This window comes from Aulonocara sp. 'chitande type north' Nkhata Bay, linkage group LG14 (genome assembly GCF_057382095.1).
Source record: "Aulonocara sp. 'chitande type north' Nkhata Bay isolate Kocher_YH1m ecotype deep benthic linkage group LG14, A_spYH_male_GT1.1, whole genome shotgun sequence".
In the NCBI taxonomy this organism is placed as follows: domain Eukaryota; kingdom Metazoa; phylum Chordata; class Actinopteri; order Cichliformes; family Cichlidae; genus Aulonocara; species Aulonocara sp. 'chitande type north' Nkhata Bay.
In genome coordinates, this window is record NC_141357.1 from 3,712,144 (window position 1) to 3,733,097 (window position 20,954).

The window sequence follows — 20,954 nt, forward strand, 5'->3', positions numbered from 1 at the left end:
CTCGGTTGTACTAAGAGCATCTGGCTAGAGGATCACAGTGCTCTTTTGAGGTTATATATGTTGAGGAGTTTGCTTAAATAACTGGGTGGCATACCATTTAAAACTTTGAAAGTAAGCAAAAGAATCTTAAAATCAGTACAATAATGGACAGGGAGCCAGTGTACATTTGCTAAAACTGGAGTGATGTGTTCATACATTCTGTTAAAAGATACGCAGCAGCATTTTGGACTACCTGCAAGCAATGGAGGCGATGACCCAAATCGAGAGAATTGCAGTAGTCCAGTCTAGAGGTGATGAAGGCATGAATATGTTTTTCTAAGTCTTTAGGAGGAAGATGAGGCTTCGCTTTGGCAATTTCATGTACCTGATAAAAAACGTTTTTCACAACTGTGGACACTTGCCTATCGAATTTAAAAGAGCTATCTAGAAACACTCCGATATTTTTCACACTGTGGGAATGATGACAAGCAACAGGACCAAGGGTGTCAGTTAATTTATCCAAAGGGGCATGACTAAACATCATGTAGACAGTTAAGCAGAGGTTGCAGTGGGACAGAGACATTCAGTTTCAAGGGGAAGTAAATTTGGATGTCATCGGCATAACAGTGAGAGGAAATGTTTTATTTTCTGAAAATAGATCCCAGATGGGTCCAACTCTGTATAAAGAGAACAGAGTTGGACCCAAAACAGACCCCTGTGGCACACCACAACAAATAGGGGCAGAGGAAAAGGAGTATTTCTCAATAGCAACAGAAAAAGACCTTTCTGACAGGTTTGCTTTAAACCAGGATAAAACTGTGCCTTTAAGACTAGCAAAGTACTCAAGTCTCAATAAAAGAATGTTATGATCAATTTTGTCAAAGGCCAACAGAACAACCTGAGTCTACAGTTAAAAGAAGATAATTAAAAACACTTAAAAGTGCTGTCTCAGCACCATGACAAGATTTAAAACCAGACTAGAACACTTCACAAATGCCATGAGTGTCTAAAAAGGTCTGCAGTTGCTTAAAAACAACTTTTTCCAAAATTCTAGACATAAAAAAAGAGTTTAGAAATTGGCCTGTAGATAGAAAGAACATTTGACAAGGAAGCATTTAATAAAAGTAAAATATTCGGCCAAATAATGTGAAGTGCTTCCTTGAAAACGTGAGAAGGAAGAATATCCTGAGCTCAATTAGAAGGTCTTAAGTGATCGATTACTTCCTTTAAGACAGAAAACGTCACAGGCTCTGAAAAACAGTAGAGCACTAAGAAGGTAGATCTAGGTCTAAACACTGTCCGTGAACGTGGAGACTGTAAAGATTTTTTTCAATTAAGTGTTTCAAAAAGTTTTCACAAAGTGCAGAGGAAGTCTTCATGGGAACAGTGGCACAGGGGTTAATCACAGAATTAAAAATATTAAAAAGAACCCCAGGGCTTATGACTGTTGTTAGAAATTATGCTGGACATAAAAGCAGATTTTGCAGCTTTAACACTGTTCTGATATTTTGATAAGAAGTCTTGTAGGATGCCCAAAGATACTTGGACTCATCGGGTTGAAGCCAAGTTTCTGTCAGGAATAAATAAAGTCCTGGTGAAATATAAATGTCATTTAAGATAAAAGATAAAAGATCTGTTGTTTAACAGCCATCTGAAGCGTGATCAAATTGTACTGCTAACAGGAGCACGACCCAGCAGACGAAGGCTATTGTGATTCACGGCACTTCTGTAGGACCGTACCCATCGCCACACAGGTGGAGGCTTCGCCGGCAGGTCTGAGGGAGCAGGAGGTCCAACATGCTGATCCCAGCGATGCCAACTAAATCTGTATCTGGACTGGTCTCAGAGAGCAGGAAAAGATGGTAGCACATGTGTACAAGTATGATGTTTCTTCATTCCATGCAATTTCAAGTAAGTCTTGATGCGTACCAGAATGCTACTCCTTTTATCCCGTCTTTTTGAGCGCTTCCTAGGAGGAAAGGTAGTCAGGTATGTCCCCCAGAAGCGGAGGAAGATTTTCTGGATTGTTTTTCAAATCAATCGTTTGCGGTTTAAGTGGCTGAAGGTTCAGAAGTGTTTGGTGTGCATAGACGAGTAAAGCAGAGCCATCATAGCAGCATAAAAAAAAGATAACAGCAACCAGCAGAAGGAACCCAGAGAGACGGCTCACCATGCATACTGGCACCATCTTGGTCAATGGCTAAAACAGTGTGACATGAATGGGTGTGACGGGGGGAACAGCCTGCCTGATCTGAAGCTGAGTGGTGTTCTGTTATTGGAAGTTGGTGCGAATGGCAGTTTTTCCATAACAGACATTTTGCTCAAATAAAAAAGTGGTTCATAAGTGCACATGGCACTAGGACACCATAGGTCTCAGGTCAATGATTGATTTTGTTATCGTATCATCAGATCTGCTGCTGTATGTCTTTGAAGCTTGGGTGAATTGAGGAGCAAAGCTGTCAACGTATTACTGTCTGGTGATGTGGTAATTCAGGTGTCAGGGGAAGAAGTTGGACAGGCCTAGCATACCCAAACATATAGTGAGGGTGCAGTTGGGACGTCCCACAGAGGTCTCAGTTCCCACCTGCATGCCAGTAATTCTAAAATCAAATGGTGGACACTAAAGGTGAAGGGAGCTGCCAGGCTGCAGAACTAGTCTTATCAAGCTTGGTTAGCCTTTTGGACTCCAGATCAAGGTTTTAATAGTTTTGCAATTTTCATTAGTTTTTATTTTTATTTAGTTTTGACTTCAGATTTTCAATTTTATATCAGTTTTAATTAGTTTTTACCAATTGTTTGCTAGTTTAGTTTAGTTTTTATTTTTTTGAAAATCCTTAGTTTCAGTTTAGTTTTGATTAGTTTCAGTTATAGTTTTAGTTTTGTTTGCAATAATTAAGTGCAACAAAATCCCAGTTTCATCATATCAGTCATGCTCTTCTGCTTATCCTTGGGTATGTTGCTATTCCAGCTACCATACCCTGCACCCTGGACAGGTCGCCTGTCTGTCGCAGGGCTAACACGCAGAGACAGACAACTCACATTTCCACCTATGGGTTCTTTAAATAAATAAATAAAGGCAGATGAACAACCATTGATACCAGGCAAATATAAAATTTATATCTTGGCCCCAATGAGACTATTAACTCTTGCAGCACCGGGTGTTCGTAATTTTGGTTCAAGTGAATTGATAAACCTTTTGAAGGCAATTGACTCACACAGTTATGTAGATATCCCCGTCCTGTTGTCTCGGGATGCATCACGCTGCCTTGCCTGGGGTTAGCTTCTGTTTCTGGGGATGAGGGTTGAGTGTGCTCCCTTACCTTCTCAAGGTAATCTAGGTTAGCCTTCTTGTGTGAGCTTTTCAAGCGCACTTTAAGGTTTGTGGGATTTTTTTCCCCTTTAGAAATGTCCCTCATAATTTGTCTCTTTCCACTACAAGACACTTGCTTTATCCAAAACACAGTCATATTCAAAGTAATCCCAAATTGGACTCTGGCGCTTTCTCCCAACTTTTCCTGACATGATTCTGCGCGTGGACGGAGCAGCAACACAGACGATTCGACTAACGTACTTGCCACCTGCTGGCATAATGAGACAGGAAGAAAAAAATCTGGAAACTAAACTTCTTTTTCACTCTTGACTATTGTATGACACGCACACATCTACGAAAACTAAACACATTTTTGCTATAAATTCAGTTAATTTTAGTTAGTTTTGTGAACACTCATTACAGTTTTAGTTAGTTTTCCTTTTTTTGTTTTTATTTTTATTTCCGTTAACGAAAATGTTTTTTCACTTCTAGTTTTCGTTATTTCGTTAGTTTTCGTTAACGATAATAACCTTGCTCCAGATGCAGCTGACCAACACATCAAGTGGACTGCGGCTATGGCAGTAGCTGAAGCAAACTCTTGGAAAAGTTCGGTGAGACCATGGAGCAAAATGTTTGGTTGGACAGCCAGATGGTTGAATAAACACTTTGAAGATCTCCTTAGTTTTACTGTCATGCATTTCATAATTCAAGCCTAGTTTGGGGATGAAGGGATATGTCTTGCATATCTCTGGGAGTGAGGTCACTGATGGAGTTAAATAATTACAGTAGCCGCCCCTGGGGTGGATGGCGCTGGCCCTGAATTTCTTAAGGCTTTGGCTGTTGTGTGGATGTCCTCATTGACATGTCTCTGCAATGTTGCGTGGAGTTCTGGGACAATGCCTCAGGACAGGCAGAGTGGTTTTGGACCTGCTGTCAAGGATATTCAAGAGTCCATGAGAATTTGCTAAACCACGGGATATCTGGTGCCTGAACCAGTACAGTGAGAGCTTGATCCATACTTCTGGCAGAAGTTGAACAAATTTTATATACATATGTATTACTGCAGTAAGGGAATATTTGATTGTGTTGTACAGTATATTGATATTGTGTATATCTGGAAAGTGATATTGGACATGATTTCTGCAGGAGTAACTTGCAAATTCTAGCCTAAAAATCTGTTCCTCAACATTTCACTTTATGTGCTAAAGGTTGCTCAACTGGAAGCTTCAAAACCACTGCTGTCAACATGCAGAGATTAGAGGAGAAGGTTATAACCCATCTGTGGGGTTAAAAGTTTACATTGTACTGCCACTGTGAGGGTGGACATGTCACTACACACCCAAATGACTTGTCTAATTAAAAAAATATAAACATAGAAAGATGAGGGGAGACTGGGTGTATTGTGGCCAGAGAGGGAAGTCTAAGGTAAGGCCCCTTCTCCAGAAGCCTTAGTATGTTAATGTGCAAAGCTCATCTGGAGGAGTAGGCACATCTTTTCCGCTAACACCACTGTGTTAAGCACACAGGGAGCCTGCAGAGATGCAGCTGGGGGGTTAATGGGACTTGATATACTGCAGGGTGGGGGTGGCAGCGGGGGACTGCCCCCTCTCCCAGAGCTGTTGCCCTCTATGGTCATAGTTATTGTGTAAATGCTGAGGTGGTGAGGGAGCTATTTCAATAAGGGAACCAAATTAATGAGTAATTATATTGTTATTAATAGTAGTATTAGTGCCATTATATAGTCTTTGTGTTAACAAGTTATGTTTATATTTTATTATTAAATAATTTTTTATTAAAAACACAAAGCTGATAAATGTTGAAGTTTTTATATGCATAAAAATAGGATTTTTGTTTTGCCTTTGTATACCGAGCACATTGCAAAAAAAGGACACAAAATTCCAAATACACACAAAAATCATTGTGATTTTTCAGAACAAATGTCTTAAAAATGTGCACCACGTAAATAACTGAAGTAAACTTCAAGCAATGATGAGGTGGTCTTGATGAAAAGGAAGAAAAGGAGATCCTGGGTTTATCCAATTCTCAAGAGGAGGAGGCAGCAAAGAAAATTTCATGGTTTTATTAGTTAAAGCTGTGGCTTTCATACATATTTCAGGATATCAGCGGGGCACTTTGAGGTCAGAAATGGGACCACATCTGACGAGGCAAAGAAATAATTTCAGAGAACCGAGTAGCATCTATCTATTTGGTAAAATATAATTATTTCACTATTACACATATCTTTGTGAATTCAGTACTGGTACACAGAGAGAAAAATTGAGCATGACCCAAAAGAATAAATGACACAAATGTATCCTGTAAAATTGCATAGTCTGTATTAACAGTATAGCGTTAACAGGTGAGTCAGAAAAATATAGTTAATGACTGAAATATTTGCACAAATTTTATGTATCTGTTCTGTAAAAGGCTTTAAACACTTTGAAAATATCCATCTATTACATTATAATGTCATAAAAACAAACCTTCATTGGCATGTATGCATGTTTTTGTTTTTTGTTGCACCACAAAACGGGCAAAATAAATTGTTAAATGTCTGCTATATCTTATAACTTGACTAAAAACACATGTAGCTGTTTTCTTTTTTTCTTCAATATTCACTCTGTCTTACTGTAGCTAAGATTTCAGTCTCCATGAAGTCCTGAAAACCATCATTTAGTCTTCAACTGTGTTTGTTTGTTGAGGTGGTAGTGGACATTTACTTTTTTGGTTGAAAAGAACCCATTGCTACAGAAAAACAATAAGTGTGTAATAAAGCAAAGATAAAAGTGCTGAATTCCCATTTTAGTGTTTTGCGGAAATGATATCAGACTAATTTGTTCAGTGAATTCGGCGAAAGAGGATTCCTTAAAACCAACAATAACGAGAGTTCAAATTTTGGTTCAAATGTTTCTCTTTGAGTCACTTCAATATTTTGTAGAAACGCAGTCAGTTTCTTAAGGAAAAAAATTGACTGCAGATGAGCTGGGGGGTTAGAGCATAGTAATCGCACAAAAATAGTTGTTTTGGGGTTTTTGGTTCTTTTTGCAGTTGTTTGACATGTTTTACAATTTTTGCAATTGTTGCATTTTTATATATTTTTTTTGTTATCTTTGTTTATTTGCCAAGTTCAAATATATAAAGCTTGGCTGCTGCTGCAGAGACCGTACACACAGGTATGTCTGTGTTCATTCAGCTGAATGCACTTTAGCACCTCTGACAAATGAACCATGTTTTCCCTATAAACTGTGAATGCATATATGCATGTAGGACCCATGAAAGCACATATTCATAAATCTGTGTATAATGGTGCATTCTCTGGTCAATAGAAACTCCATATACACACATACACAAAGCACGCACACCTACCAGATAGATAGTTGAGCCTTGGCTCATTGCTCAGGCCACTTTCTCAACACTACCAAGTCTATGATGAGATATCGAGCCGAGGCTTCACACTGCACTCTGATTTATAAAAGACCATCTCAGAACACGTCACCATCCTCACTGTGTGTTTTGCCACAAGTAGCTTTTCAACTTTGAGAAGTGAGAGGCATTCACAAGGGCTGGGGAACGGAAAAGGGAATGAAGCGGCTATAAAAGGAGGAGAACTTAGAAAGCAAACAAACAACCAAAAACATGCTTGGAAGTGAACAGAAACTTTTTGAACTCGAAACACAATATGATTAAATCCAGAATAAGTTTAAGGAATCAAATCAAATAAACAAGTGAAAAGCAGTGATTGGAAATAAGTGAAGAAGAAATGGTTTAGAGGGAGCACATTTCCATCGGAACCCCCTCCCCACTATCTCTGAGTGGAATCAAATTTACAGCAGCCTTTTTTTTCTTTCAATAGCTGATCAATTTAGTGTTACTTGGAACATTGCAGTAAGCATCGACTCAGTAATTTTCAGGCATATTAATGTTTACATCCAATAAGCAGGATGTGGGGGCAACGAAATTAACTCAATCAGCTGGTGGAATGCACCAGCAAATGAGAGACCCACCTAGGGACTACACACAACTGATCACTTCAACCAACTCTCCACTCAATTGTTTCTTGACAACACTTCAGAGCACCCGAATTACTGAAGGTGTATACGGTGATTAAAAAAAAAATGCAATTTTTTTCTTCCTCACAAGCGTGTTTAAAAGCGATACTGCCTGCATCACGATCTAAGTTTGTGAAAGAAAGAAATAGTTGGTGTAAAGCAGCGGGAGAAAGCAGCGCAATAATCTTTTCAGTTATTCCGCCCAGCAGTTTAATTACAACTGGAAAAGCACAAATGATCAAACTGAATATGTTCTGTATTTTGGAGAAATTATTTCTTTCTCTGGCATGAAATTGATCAAGAATTGATTTGGGATGGGATGTGAAGGTGGGATATGAATGACTGCAGACTATTAGTGAGTCACACCCAAGTAATGCCTTTTCTGCTGTCAGCTCACCTATCAGCTTCTCGCATATAGTGAAGCCAGAAGCTACTGTGTCCGTGTGTATGTGTGCTGTGGGGAGAGAAAGAAGGGAACCCTGTTATATGAGAGTAAGACAGAAAAAAAAAGCTCTGAACCCAAACACAATAATAAAACCCCGGCCGTTATCTTCAACATTCCCAACACACACCACCCTTCTGCTTCTGTCCCTCCCCATCTCTCTGTCTTGCTTTTCCACTTTTCCTTCTTTCTTTCTTTTTTTTTTAAACTGGCCTTGCTTCCTTTCCTTGCTTCCCTCCCTCCCTGGATATGAAAAATCAGCAAATAAAAAGTTACATTAACCCCGCAATGACCTTTCCCACGTAATACACTGCGGCCTGATGGGCCAACGCAGGAGCTTCATCGAAAAGCTGTCATTCTGTGCTATCCCAAGCACTGCCTGGGGAACATTTACCGGATAATTAATATATTAAATGCATGAAAAATAGTTACACAGGGGCCCCTTTGTCAGCTCTTCCACCGCATGGGGAAAGAGGGATACAGCCTGTGAACCATCAATATACAAGCATCCTACTTCAATGGGCCATCATAAAAACTGCTCATAATTTTATGGCTTCATTTACGGCCCCCGCTGTAAAGGAAGGCCATATTTCCTCGTAATTCACTGAAGCTCTCTGTGGCTTTTTTATGATTTGGTGGTTTTAAGCCACCACTGTCCTACCAATTATTGAGGTGCTCCTGACCCTGGCGTGAAGGACGGAAAAGGGTCAGTGGTGAGCAGGGGCATGACAGAGGAAACGTACACATAAACCACTTTTAGCTTCCTGCACCTTGGTGTCGATGGCACGCAGCTGACTCACTGCCAGTCCTTCCTATTGCTGTCCGTTCAGTCAGATGCTGGGAATCAGCATATTTGAGCATTTCCTTTGACTGGATCTGAGCTGAAGGAAAGCTATTTGCCTCACTCTGTCTGTGCCACTCCCCTCTCTTGACTCCAGTGCTACAAGGAAGGTGAAGTCATTTGGGGCGACCGTGGCTCAGGGGGTTGGGAAGCGTATCTGTAACCAGAAGGTCGCCGGTTCGATCCCCGGGTTCTCTGTCCTGGTCGTTGTGTCCTTGGGCAAGACACTTTACCCTACTGCCTACTGGTGTTGGCCAGAGGGGCCGATGGTGTGATATGGCAGCCTCACTTCTGTCAGTCTACCCCAGGGCAACTGTGGCTACAACCGTAGCTTGCCTCCACCAGTGTATGAATGTGAGAGTGAATGAATAGTGGCACTGTAAAGCGCTTTGGGTGCCTTGAAAAGCGCTATATAAATCCAATCCATTATTATTATTTACCTTTGCTTTCACACCAGTACCATGAAGCCGAATGGCTGTAGTTGTAGGGTCTTTACCTTATAATATAAAGCACCGTGAAGCAACTGTTGTTGTGATTTGGTGTTAATTGAATTGAATTAAAACCAGCTTTTTCAAGTCCTCCAGTGTGTTAAGTTTGTTAAAAAAAACAAAAAAAACCTCTGCCATGGTATTAATTTAATAGAGTAGATTTATATTGCTCAAAAGAGCTGTGCCTGAATGTATATTTTCTTCTTGTTTATATAAAATGCCACAGTCAGAATTCAGATTCCATTCATGAATTGAAACCTCTAGAAGGGAAAAATCCTTTTTTTTTATTTGACATAAAATCCAGAGTGCTGGACTACATGGGCAAAACTGCAAAAAAAGAAGAAGACTTAAATGAACCAAATCCACAGAATCTCAATACATATCTCAAAATATGTGATCACATTATATTTATATTAATGTTTGCTAGCTAGCAATCTTATTCTTACTTCCCAACACACATAGTTTATAAAAGATGGGCTTAGTCTCCAAGCTTAAAAAGTGAAATCTTAAACCTGCATTGATTCTGACGGCCATTAATGATTTTCTACTATTGATGCCTGGAATATCGAAGAGTTTTTGCATTTGCGCTTGCTCGCAATGTGTTGCTCGCACTCTCAACACTCTCTTGATGTCACTCATTTTCTTTACCATACATTTCTAATGTGACTATGTTGTCTCTTGTTGTTGCTCCCGGTGCTCCATCCTACCTGACAAAACATCCTACCCGTTGTTTCTGCGCATGCGCACAACACGAAATTAAGTGGCGAACCGTCCTACCTTTGTGAATGTGACCTACAAGCATACCTTAACAGCTAAAATTCAGTGGAAAATCATCCTACCTTTGTGAATATGAGCTAGAAACATACTTTGACGGGTAAAATGAAGTGGCAAACCATCCTGGCTTTATGAATATGAGCTACAAGTATACTCTGATGGGCAAAGTTAAATGGCAAACCGTCAAACCTACTTAAATTTGCTGGAATTACTCTGTGACAGCAGAAATGTGCATAAACTACTTACGGTAGGACGTTTTGCCAAAGTAGGATGGTTTGTCAGAACTCTCTTTCTCTCTCTCTCTCTCCCTCCTGCTCTTTTCGTGTGCTACTGCTGTTGTGAGTGCAACCACCGCCTCGCCCGGGAGGGGCGCAAGCAGATCCCTGTGCTTGCGCCTCCCGTCTCTGCTCAGTGCGAACACAAGGCTGACGTGCAGCGTGAAGCGAAAAAAAAAATGAGATAGAGGGCAAGATAAAATAAAAAACTAAAAACCCACGGCTCCCAATAAGGAGTCGGCTCGCATTGTTCCCTTCAAAGAGCCGGCTTTAAGAGCCATTTCATTCGCAACCGACCCATCACTAGTGGTTAGCCAGTTTGCCATACTGCAAGAAAATTTGTGTGATTGAATGGGTTTGTCTCCTAGTGCTAACCCTTGAATAGATTGGCAGCCTCTTCAGGATATACCATGCCTCTCGCTCCGTGATAGCTGGGGTAAGATCCATCCCTCTGACGTTAAATTGGATAAGTGGTCAAGACAATTTCATGATTCAATCCATCCATCCATCCATCCTCTGCAGCTTATCTTTATGAGGGTGGCAGAGGGGCTGGACTGTAGGAGTAAGCCGGAGTACCTGAAGAGAACCTGCAGATAGGTCCAAGCTGGGGGTAGGATTACATCGGGAATTGGCTCTGAGGGCCTTACTGTTTGCTATAGTGATAAATGATGATAGATGTTGATAGATGAGGCTTGGTAGGAGTCTCTGGAGTATGATGTTTATGTAATAGTGGATTATCAGGTGTTATTCTAAGAAGGGAAACCCTCCAAAAAACGGAGGGAGCAGTGGAGCAGCCAAGGGAATAGAACGATATGAATCTGTATGACTAAAATATAAGTTATTATACAGAAAAGGTTTAAAAACCATTAAAACAACCCTGGCCAGGGAGAACACACTGTAAAAATCCAATAAAACGTAAACATTCCCTAACATCCGGTGGCGTCAGCCACATAATTAAAATTCAGTCAATTGGAGCGAAAACCTGGCGGCATCCCCGGCTATCCTTTCAGTCTCTCCGCTCTGGAGTACTAGAAGAGAGAGGGGCAGCGACAGTCATCGTTCTTTCCAGTGGCTCGGTTTATTGCAGCACGATATGTCGCAGGACTTAGCCCGGATGGGCAGACCTCCTAACTCTGCCCGCCGCTTTTCTGTGTCACGCCAGCACTATGGTCTTGCCGTAGGAGGTAGGGCGCTGTCCCGCTGCCAGCTAATCCCCCACCGTAGCGGCCTCTGGCATCAAGCTATTCCAGCAGCAGCACAGCTCCCTCTGCCTCTCCGCTCACTGGCCATTGCATGCCCTCGCACGTACTGCTTACACCAACCCGCACCAACGCTGCTCCCCCGCTTGCGGCCGCCGCAACCTGCCACCATCTACTCCGCCATCTCTACTGCTCTCCCGTTCTCCTGACCGGCCAGGCCTTCTTATTGGGCCTCTGTGACCTCCCAGATGTGCCAAGTTAGTAATCACGGAGGGGTGGAGTCTCTCCAGGACAAGTCAACAATAAATACAATAAAAGCATGCAATAAAACAAGAATAAAACACTATACAATATTAAAGTATTAACAATAATAAAACACAGCAACTCATATGAGATAAAAAACCTAGTTAACTTGTCCATTTCCACCCCGTGACATCTACAGTTGACTTTATGATCTATAGTTATAGTAGGAAGCAGGTGGAAGAGCATCTGAAGAGGTGGAGGTATGCAATGGAAAGTAGAGGCTGAAAAGTCAGTGTAAGAAAGATGTGCGAACGAGAGAGTGACAGGTTGAAAAGCAACGACTTGAGTTTAAACGAGTTTAAACACCCGGGGTCAATCATCCACAAGTGAAGTCAAGAAGAGAGTGCAGGCAGCGTGGAATGGTTCTAGAAGAGTGTCAGGGGTAATTTGTGACAGAAGGGTAGAAGTAACAGTGGAAGGAAAGGCTTACAAGTTGGTAGTGAGACCTTCTATAATGTGTGGTTTGGACACAGTGCTATTGGTGGAAAGATAGGAGGTGGAGCTGGAGGTGGCAGAGTCGAAGACTTTACGATTTTCACTGGGCGTAACTAGGGATGGGTATCGTTTAGGTTTCATCCGATACTGGTGCCAAACCGGTACTTTTGAAACGGTGCCGGTGCTTAAACGGTGCTCGAATCGGTGCTCGAATTGGTGCTTAAAGAATGCAAAACACAACCTCTGTCCAAAAACCTCTCATGTTTAGCTGGTTTTTGTAAAAAGATAACAATGTTAGCATTTTCTGCAGCTATACGGCATATATGGATTCACTCTTGGCTGGAAGCAGTGCTTAAAAAATGGAAAAAACACAAACTTTGTCCAAAAACCTCTCATGTTTAACTGTTTTCCACTTTTTCTTTGGTCATTTTTTGCCTTTTTGGCCAGGGTGAAGGGAGTATCTGCCATCAAACAAGAAGACAGCCGCATGTAACTACGACGGTGTTTGCTAGTTTACCTTACATGCATTTATTTAATAACGTGCTTAGCCTACTCAATGTAAATTAAACACGAACAACATTAAGCTACTCTCCGCTCACTGGCCATCGCATGCCCTCGCCACGTACTGCTTACACCAACGCTACTCCCCCGCTTGAAGAAGAACGGCTGCTGCTGCCATCATCATCTGTCATCATTTCTGCTACGCTGGCAGGGCTAGGGGCCAGGACTCTCCTCTTCGGGTTCTTGGGGGATGTTAATAACTCCGGGTCCAATAACAGGCACCACACCCCCATTTGATGTACTCGGTGTGAGGTCTTGCAGCAAGCTATCAAATACAGTGCATTTCTCGGCTTTTAAAAAAACGCTATGCGTCGCCAGGTGTTTCATCAGATTTGAGGTGTTACCTCCTTTGCACAGTATCACCTTAAAGCACTTGTTGCAGGCTGCTGAGTTTGCTGTGAAGTACAGCCAGACTTTGACCGCTTCACTTTGGGCATTTTCAATCTGTCGCTCTGCTCTAAAAGAACGTACGTACCTGGGCCTGCCTACTATCCTTGGAAACGTAAAATGATTGGCTAGAATCCAAAGTGTAGGACATCTCATCGCTGCTTTTCAGTCTGGTTACTACCATTTATGTCAGAACCGGTGCCATAATGGCATCCCTAGGCGTGACAAGGATGGACAAGATTAGAAATGACTACATCAGAGGGATAGCTCAGTTGAGGAGAAGCGAGGTTGAGATGGTTTGGACATGTGCAGAGAAGGAATTGTAGACAAATGTTGTCAAATATGGAGCTGCCAGGCAGGAGGAAAAGAGGAAGGCCTCACAAGAGGGCTGGTGTGACAGAAGAGGATGCTAGGGACAGGATGAGATGGAGGCAGATGATTTGGTGTGGTGTCTCCTAAAGGGAGCAGCCAAGAAAAGAAGTAGCAGGAGGTGGAAGAATTAAGGAAAAGTACTGCACTAGATTTCTAATACTAGTTTTTACCAGTTTATTAAATATGACCATGGCAGACATGCTCCATTTCCCTGTCTGTTTTTTTTTTTCGTGATTAAACAGCAGTGTCCTATTTACATGGAAAATTAACTTGAGACCATGTGATGGCTATTATCCTCCTACAGATTCATGAGCAAAGACTAACATACTGTAGTGCACCGAGCAGCAGGCACATGTGCACATAGACAAATACAGGAGCATATGGTTGCTGGCATGGAATACTAACACACATCATATTCTTGTGCACAGAGCACATATTTGCTCATCCTTATTGGGAACTGACAGACATATTCACCCCCATGTTATATAAACACTATATATGCATAGATTCTGGCATGTTCTCATGCATTTGAGCAAGATATCTAAATAGCACTGAAATAATTAGTTGTACTTTTACCCATGCTTTCAAAAACAGACTTTTGTGCAGCATTATTGCAATTCAAAGCTCAAAGGTCAGTCTTGAGAATTCTCTGTATTCCCATTTATTTGTGAGTATCCAAAAAAACATACACACAAATAGGTTAATGCTTCCGAATGTCTCTTTGAGTTCCACATGCTGTATGTAATCACGCCTATTCATTACCAAGAAATATAATCTTAGACCTGCATTTAAGTACAATTCATTAAATATTACCGTTGTCAAACAAGTGCTGCAGGTAGCATTTGGTTTCTAATGAAATACAACCCTGAAGAAAAGGACAGAGATACTAGAGGAAGCCACATTAATTTTCTGGAGCATAATGCCTCAGACCAAATGACATTATATACAGCTAGCATTTCATAATGTGACACAAATGGCACTGAAGTATAATTTAATATCAAAATACAGAGTCAGGTGAACGTTCCCTGGATTCACTAAGAGAAAATCACTAGATTGGAAGGTCAAGCTAAGGCTAAAGTACTGCTTTGTTATTTGAACACATTTATAGAAAAGGAAATTTAGCAGAATGACTGGCACATATTATGTTTGTAGTGGAACACCAAAGAGACTGGTGGCTCAGTCTGTTGTCTGGCTCAGTCATACCACATTTCTAAGGGTAGATATTTATATTCAAAAACTGTACTTGTTTCTTGTACTTGAAAGCAAAAGCCAACTATTTCTTTCCTCTTGTGTCATTTTTTAGTACCAGGCATAATGAAGCAGCATCTAGTATTGTTGCATCACAGCAATAACATTGCTGGTTCTAATCTCCTTGTTAGCTGAGACCTTGCTCTGTGGCGTTTGCATGATATTCCTCTGAATGCATGGGTGAAATCGGGCTTCCTATCACAGTCTTAAGACAGCTTGTTAGATTAATTTGTATGTGACAGATAGTGTACAGAATAAAACGCAATGTCTGGTTTAATGTGGCTTGTAGATCAATGGATTTTGAATTATCAGTAAGAATACATCTGGTTGACACAGAATTAAATTCTTGTAGTGGTTTAATTTTTTTTTCTTTCTCATTTTCCATTTTTGGGATTAAAAACATTTACTGTAAAAAAAATCTTCAAAATCAACGAGATCATAATTTTTAAAGTTGCACCAAATGTGAGTTAAGCAAATTAAAATGCTCGTAAAGTTGCATTTAATAGTGGATGTCCTTCAAATTCCTGTTTTATGCTATGTTATACTATTTATACCCTCTTAGAAACTTTTTTCTCAAAAAAATCACAGCCTTAACTTCAAGACACCTCAGGTGTATACTTACAATAAAAAATCCCACTATATATGGATACAAGTACTCACCTACAGAAGTTGCTGACTTTAATACACTCTGTTCCTCAGCACCCAGGGGCCTGGTCTCTTACTTTATATGGTCTGCAACTTCATTGTGGAGTTGTTGTGATTCTTAAATGCTTCATAAATGGCACCACCTACAAATTATTGTAGAATATCTGTGAGGGATGTTCCGCAATATATATGCTCAAATAAAGTGAGCAATGACCTTTAGAATGACCTGTTCTTTCACAAATATTTGCAAAGACAGATTGAATGGCTAGGTGCTTGATTTTATACACCTGTGGTAATTTAGGTGCAACAACCTTCCAAGTAAACCTCTGAAAATTAATATGTTGAAATATATAGATTAACATTGCTTCATAATATCATAGAAAAAATATTATGCATAACTGCATAATTGACATTTTTTCATGTCATAGTTATTATTATGCTTCAGAATTGCCTTTGATAAATCATATTCCAGTAGTTACTGAAAGTAATTTCACTAGCTCCCACTATTTTCATATGTTAGCACAGTACTTAGTAACAGGTTCTTGACCAACCTTTTTATACAGGTTGGGAGAGTGACAGTTAGCTATGTAATTGTCTCTGTGAAAAATTCATCATAAGATATTGTACTTTAAATATGAATCATACATCATTGAACAGATACACAAATGTAATTTATTTGATTCAAATTCAAATATTATATATTTTGTAATTATTAATGTTTTATTCATTGTAAATAGATTACATTTTAATAAGGCTAGTGTCATGGAATAGCATATGACTGACACAACAAGTCATTTTCCACCATAAACACAAATTTTAAGCTTTTATTAACAAGCAAAAAGCTTAAAATCCAAACGTTTGTGTATAAAATGTACCAGAAGTAAAATGCAAATTATATAGAGTATAATGCTGGTGAGTCTCTGGTCCCTGTTGTCTCCACCTGAGGCAACTTCCTCTTTATTTATTTAAATTTTTTATTAAGCTAACTTTGGGCTTTACTGTGAAGTGTGTAATACTTTTTGCTACTTTTTCCTAAGTCAGTCCGATTTCCCATTTTGTAGTTCTCGTCACCTTGCTCCTAAATTTCTCAACCTTATTTCTTATTAGCAAAATGCATGAATGAAAAACAAATGCCACTAAACAAAATGTGCCTGTTTGTAAAATTTGTTTTGTACACCACTGACACAATAATGAAAAACAGCGTGGCATTTAATCAGTCACACAAAACAAATAAAACCTCATTTTGTTGCTAATGAAAACATTTTGTGATACAAAATGAGCAATGTTAACACCGATTTGCTTACTGCGTAGTGTTTGCTAGCTTGTAGGCTTCTTATTGGGCCTTACCAGTCCTGCTGTGAGGCATCAGTGTAAATCTGACCCCACAACCAACCAATGCTTTTAGTCTATTCAAATGAATCCCAATTTATAAATAGCATGGCAAATTAACTCAGATTCCCCACTTATTCCTGGATACAACTGGCCTCAGTCACCTCTCAATCCTCTCCTCTCTGTGCGAGGAAACCACATTCATATTTTTCCAATTCAAAGAAGAAGAGGAGGGGTGGAAGGAGGCAAAAAAACAGCCTGTTGTAGCCAAATTGGTAAGCCAGCATTGTGAGTGTACAATATGGAGTATAGGTGATCCTGGAGAGCTCACACTAAGCAAGCTTAATCCTGTTGACTAAGAATGGGCACAGGGAACCATGCCAGCCAGCACTGAGCTGTGGGTGTGTGGAGCAATGACAGGGGAATTACTCACCATGGCAAGGGTGGTCCTCCAAAGCACGAGCTGCTGCTGTTGGCTGCCAGTGGAGCCAGTGCTGGGACAGACTCACCAGTTGGCCTGTTCCCTGCCACAAATCCCCACTCTCACTGACTGGAAGTGCTTCAGGCCAAGGCTTTCATGGCTTTGACTTGGGGGCGTGGCATTTGAACAATGAGTTTCACAATGTGTGACATGCTTGTTATAGAATCAGAGCCTCTGATAGCATTTGCCTCTATTCTCTGCATGCTATTAGCTTTAAAGGGGACATATAGGATGGGAGATGTCTGAAAGGTTTGTTTCCTATAGTGTTAAACATAAACATCACTCACAAACGTCTCATCTCGACATTCCTAAAAAAATGTTTGTCACACTTGACTGTTGCAGATCACCTTTTTTTTCATATTACCAAGCAATTTTCAGAGGTGGACTTTACTGCTCGTTGTCCTGCTACATAACCCAAGTGCAAAAGAGGCCCAAAACTGATGGTCAGACATTCACCTTAAGGATTTTCTGGTAGAGAGCAGAGTGGTTCTATCAATTACAGCAATTCATTCTGGTGCTGAAGCAGCAAAGCAGCTCCACACCATAAGACTATCACCACCATGTTTTACTCTTACTATGGTATTGTTTCATGAAAAGCTCTCTTATTTTTACACTAGATATAAAAGTTCAGCTTATTCAGTTTTTATCCTCAATAAACTAAATCATCAACTACAATTTGTATTTACCTGGGTTATCTTTGACTAATATTAAGGGCACCATACAACTTTGAATAGTTACATGTCACATCAGCTTACCACTGATAGTGACAATCAGTTGATTAATTATGTCACACTTGTTTTTGACCTAACAGGGCCTAACCTGCTAAAGCCCCCAAACTGTGAATGGAAAGCATGAAGTGAAAATATTTAAATTAATTTCACATACAAGATGTTATTAAAAGTGTGTAAGACTGGGAAGGTGAAAAGTCAAAATGAAAAGTCATGGGCATACCTGTTTTGAATTTGGTTGATTTTCCATGAAAGATCCTCTGTACCCATTGCAGTATGGGTATATTTTTAGATGTTGAAATTGACAGCGTCTTATATCCTCTTATATATTTGCCATTGTGATTTACCTCTGCATCTCCTCCAATGTGTCAAAACTGTGACCCTTCAGTTTCAGAAGCAAGTGAAGACCTTACTGTGTGGTCAAATAAAAAAAAAACTGTTCATTTTTAGTGTATTTGTGCTAGCACATACTTGCACACTGGCACCCAATACAGCTGTGGTTGTTTCTACTGAAGGTACTCCCTGAGAGGCTTCACAGTGTCACAGTAAACGACCGTGCTGATAGTCTCACCCTGGTGGACAGATTCATGGTCCACAACTCTGTGAATGTCACAAAAATGCTCCTGGTCTCGTTCCTCACTTGTGAACTATTAACTGGTTGTAAGGATGCTTATAGAGAGCAATCTAAAAATAGCAGCTGTAATGGAAGCTGTCTGGAAATGCACAGGAGGATTCTCTTGAACGTCTTTGATCAAATTAAAATGAACAATGATTCTTTTGGTCCTGTACCTCCACCTTTCTGATCACACCATATATATTAGGAAAATAGAGTATCCTGCTGACTCATGGATACAAATCTGAGAGTCATTAGAATTAAAATGTTCGGAGCAGGAAATGAAGGTTGTATTTGTGTGCTGCAGTGAGACTCATGCCCAAGACACACTGTAAGAGAGAGGCGTCACAATCAAAGAATCTTAAATTGAAATTTATGGGAGACTTCTATTAGATTGCAGTCTCCCCTGAATGCCAGGGGCCCTGTTTATCCACAGCTTTAAAGGTGATTGAAGGACAGATTAAATATATATATACATTGCTTAAAATGTTTGAGAACTTGAGACTAAAGGGATATCGTCATGAGACTGACATATTCTCTTTGTGTTTTCCTCATCAGACCTTTACTTATGTAGCACCTTTCTACTTAATTTGAGCACTCATACCGCTTTCTGCTACAAATCAATCCCCCAATCACAAAGATTTTTCATACAGTACTTTTAACTCTACCTAAACGCTTTTCTCTAACTTTAACTCACACACTCTCACGCTGATGGATGCATCAAGGGAGACTTCCTCCCCCACCCTAATTATATTGACATGCAACAAGCTACCAGTTAACATTATTAACAGGCATACACAACTTCACTGTGATTACTGTTTAGTGAATTTCACAAAACAAAATCCTGAAATGCAGCTAAAAGATGTCTGCTTCTCAGAGTCAGCAGCAGCCAACTGGGATTACTGGTGCACACTGACAATACTAATGTTTTAACACCTCAGAATGTGAGGGGCTTTTAGATAATGTATTCAAAAAGAACAGTAATTTCTGAATAGTTAGTATATATATTCTGCCAGCCATGCTTCTAAGTCAACATTTACCCCAGCTCTGAAGGTCAGCCTTTAATGGCTTTAACATCTAAAAATCCTATGGAAATGTGCCGACCTGTTGAAATCTCTCACTTCAGATTAGTGCTGTCTAAGCGATTAGCACATTCCCATACACTCAGAGCCATAAGGAGACGATGCCACTTAAAAGCTACATTGTTCTGCAGAATGAACATGTCAATCCTAATTCCTTTAGCTGTGGTTAACAGCCCATCAGCAAACTGCCAGTTGCAGACTGAACACCAGCTAAATCCAGGCCCAGAGAAAAGACCTTCCTGAGGAATTAAGGCACGGTGTCATTTGTATTCTCTAATATTGTGATACTGGGCACACTGTAACAAACTGCAGCCCCTTCGTGCCCCGCTCACTTCCTTACCATTAAATGAGTGAATATGAGCTGGTTAATCAGCTCCTGTTCAAGGTTATCGAGGTGATGCGGACCAACATCATCTTCTATGACCACACTGGACAGGCTTCTGCGCGCTCTTTCGGTAAAAGCAGTGGGATGGGAGGGATTCCACTGAGGGCCTGAAGTCATGTAGAAGGAGAGCAAGACAGTGAGAGAGGTATTTAGGTGCACACAGTATCATACATGTGGGCGCATAAACACACATACATTTGAGTGAACACATTCACAGAGCCCTATTCCCCGCTGCTCCTAACATTGACACTTAGGTATAGGCAGCTCCTTTCACATCAAAGCTTTTCAGGTACACCTCTCTCATTAAGATATCTGGAGTATTTGGAGGTTCGCATGCAGTTTGCTCCAAATTATTATTTTTTAATTTAAACTGTCAAAAATTGTAAATACAGTCAGAAAAGCCAGAAACACCCATTTAAAAAAATGAAAAACACACTTTTACTTTATTCTTAGTTCATACATTTATAAATAAATAATAAACTTGAATCATGTTACTATGAAACTGCAACTATAAAGCAATCACTTTGTTGGAATTCTCATTTGATTTTTATATTTCTACGAAATGCAGAATTAGTGGTATTATAAATTATATAGTCACAGGATATAGGCATGTGCCTCTGTATTTCATTTTTCTCATGCCAACACAGTGGCTGAAATATTCAGTGTGTCTGCATCACTACTTTGGAGTGTCTTGGGCTGTGACCCAGTTTATCACCATAAGTAACACCGTTCACATAACGCGCCTAAATGTCTTAGTTCAACATAATTATTGACAATTTGCAAAACTGTATCCAAGCAGCAAAACAAAACACATGCTGTAAGCAATCAAGTCCAGAAACCAGAAACCTGATGAATCCTGATGAATGATTCTACTGTCACCAACGTCAAGTTACAAAAATGAAAACAGTTAAAGTGAGTTGCGTTTGCATATATGACATTATCTCTGTCTCTCTTGGCGTGTGTGTGTGTCTTCATGTGTGCAAGCAAGGGGTAGTTGGGGGCAGCAGCCTCGGGCCGAGCAGCTGTGA

General features: G+C 40.2%; 1 long non-coding RNA gene across 1 annotated transcript in view; it reads right to left on the reverse strand.

Annotated features, from left to right (window-relative positions):
- LOC147313888 (uncharacterized) overlaps nucleotides 1-17,198 on the reverse strand; it is a 35,485-nt gene extending 18,287 nt beyond the window's left edge. The window contains exons 1-2 of the long non-coding RNA XR_015124578.1: nucleotides 17,071-17,198; nucleotides 15,324-15,451 (exon numbers count right to left, since the gene is read on the reverse strand). This is a non-coding gene — a long non-coding RNA (uncharacterized LOC147313888). The remainder of the gene's footprint in view (nucleotides 1-15,323; nucleotides 15,452-17,070) is intronic.
- Between the last annotated feature and the right edge of the window lie 3,756 nt (nucleotides 17,199-20,954).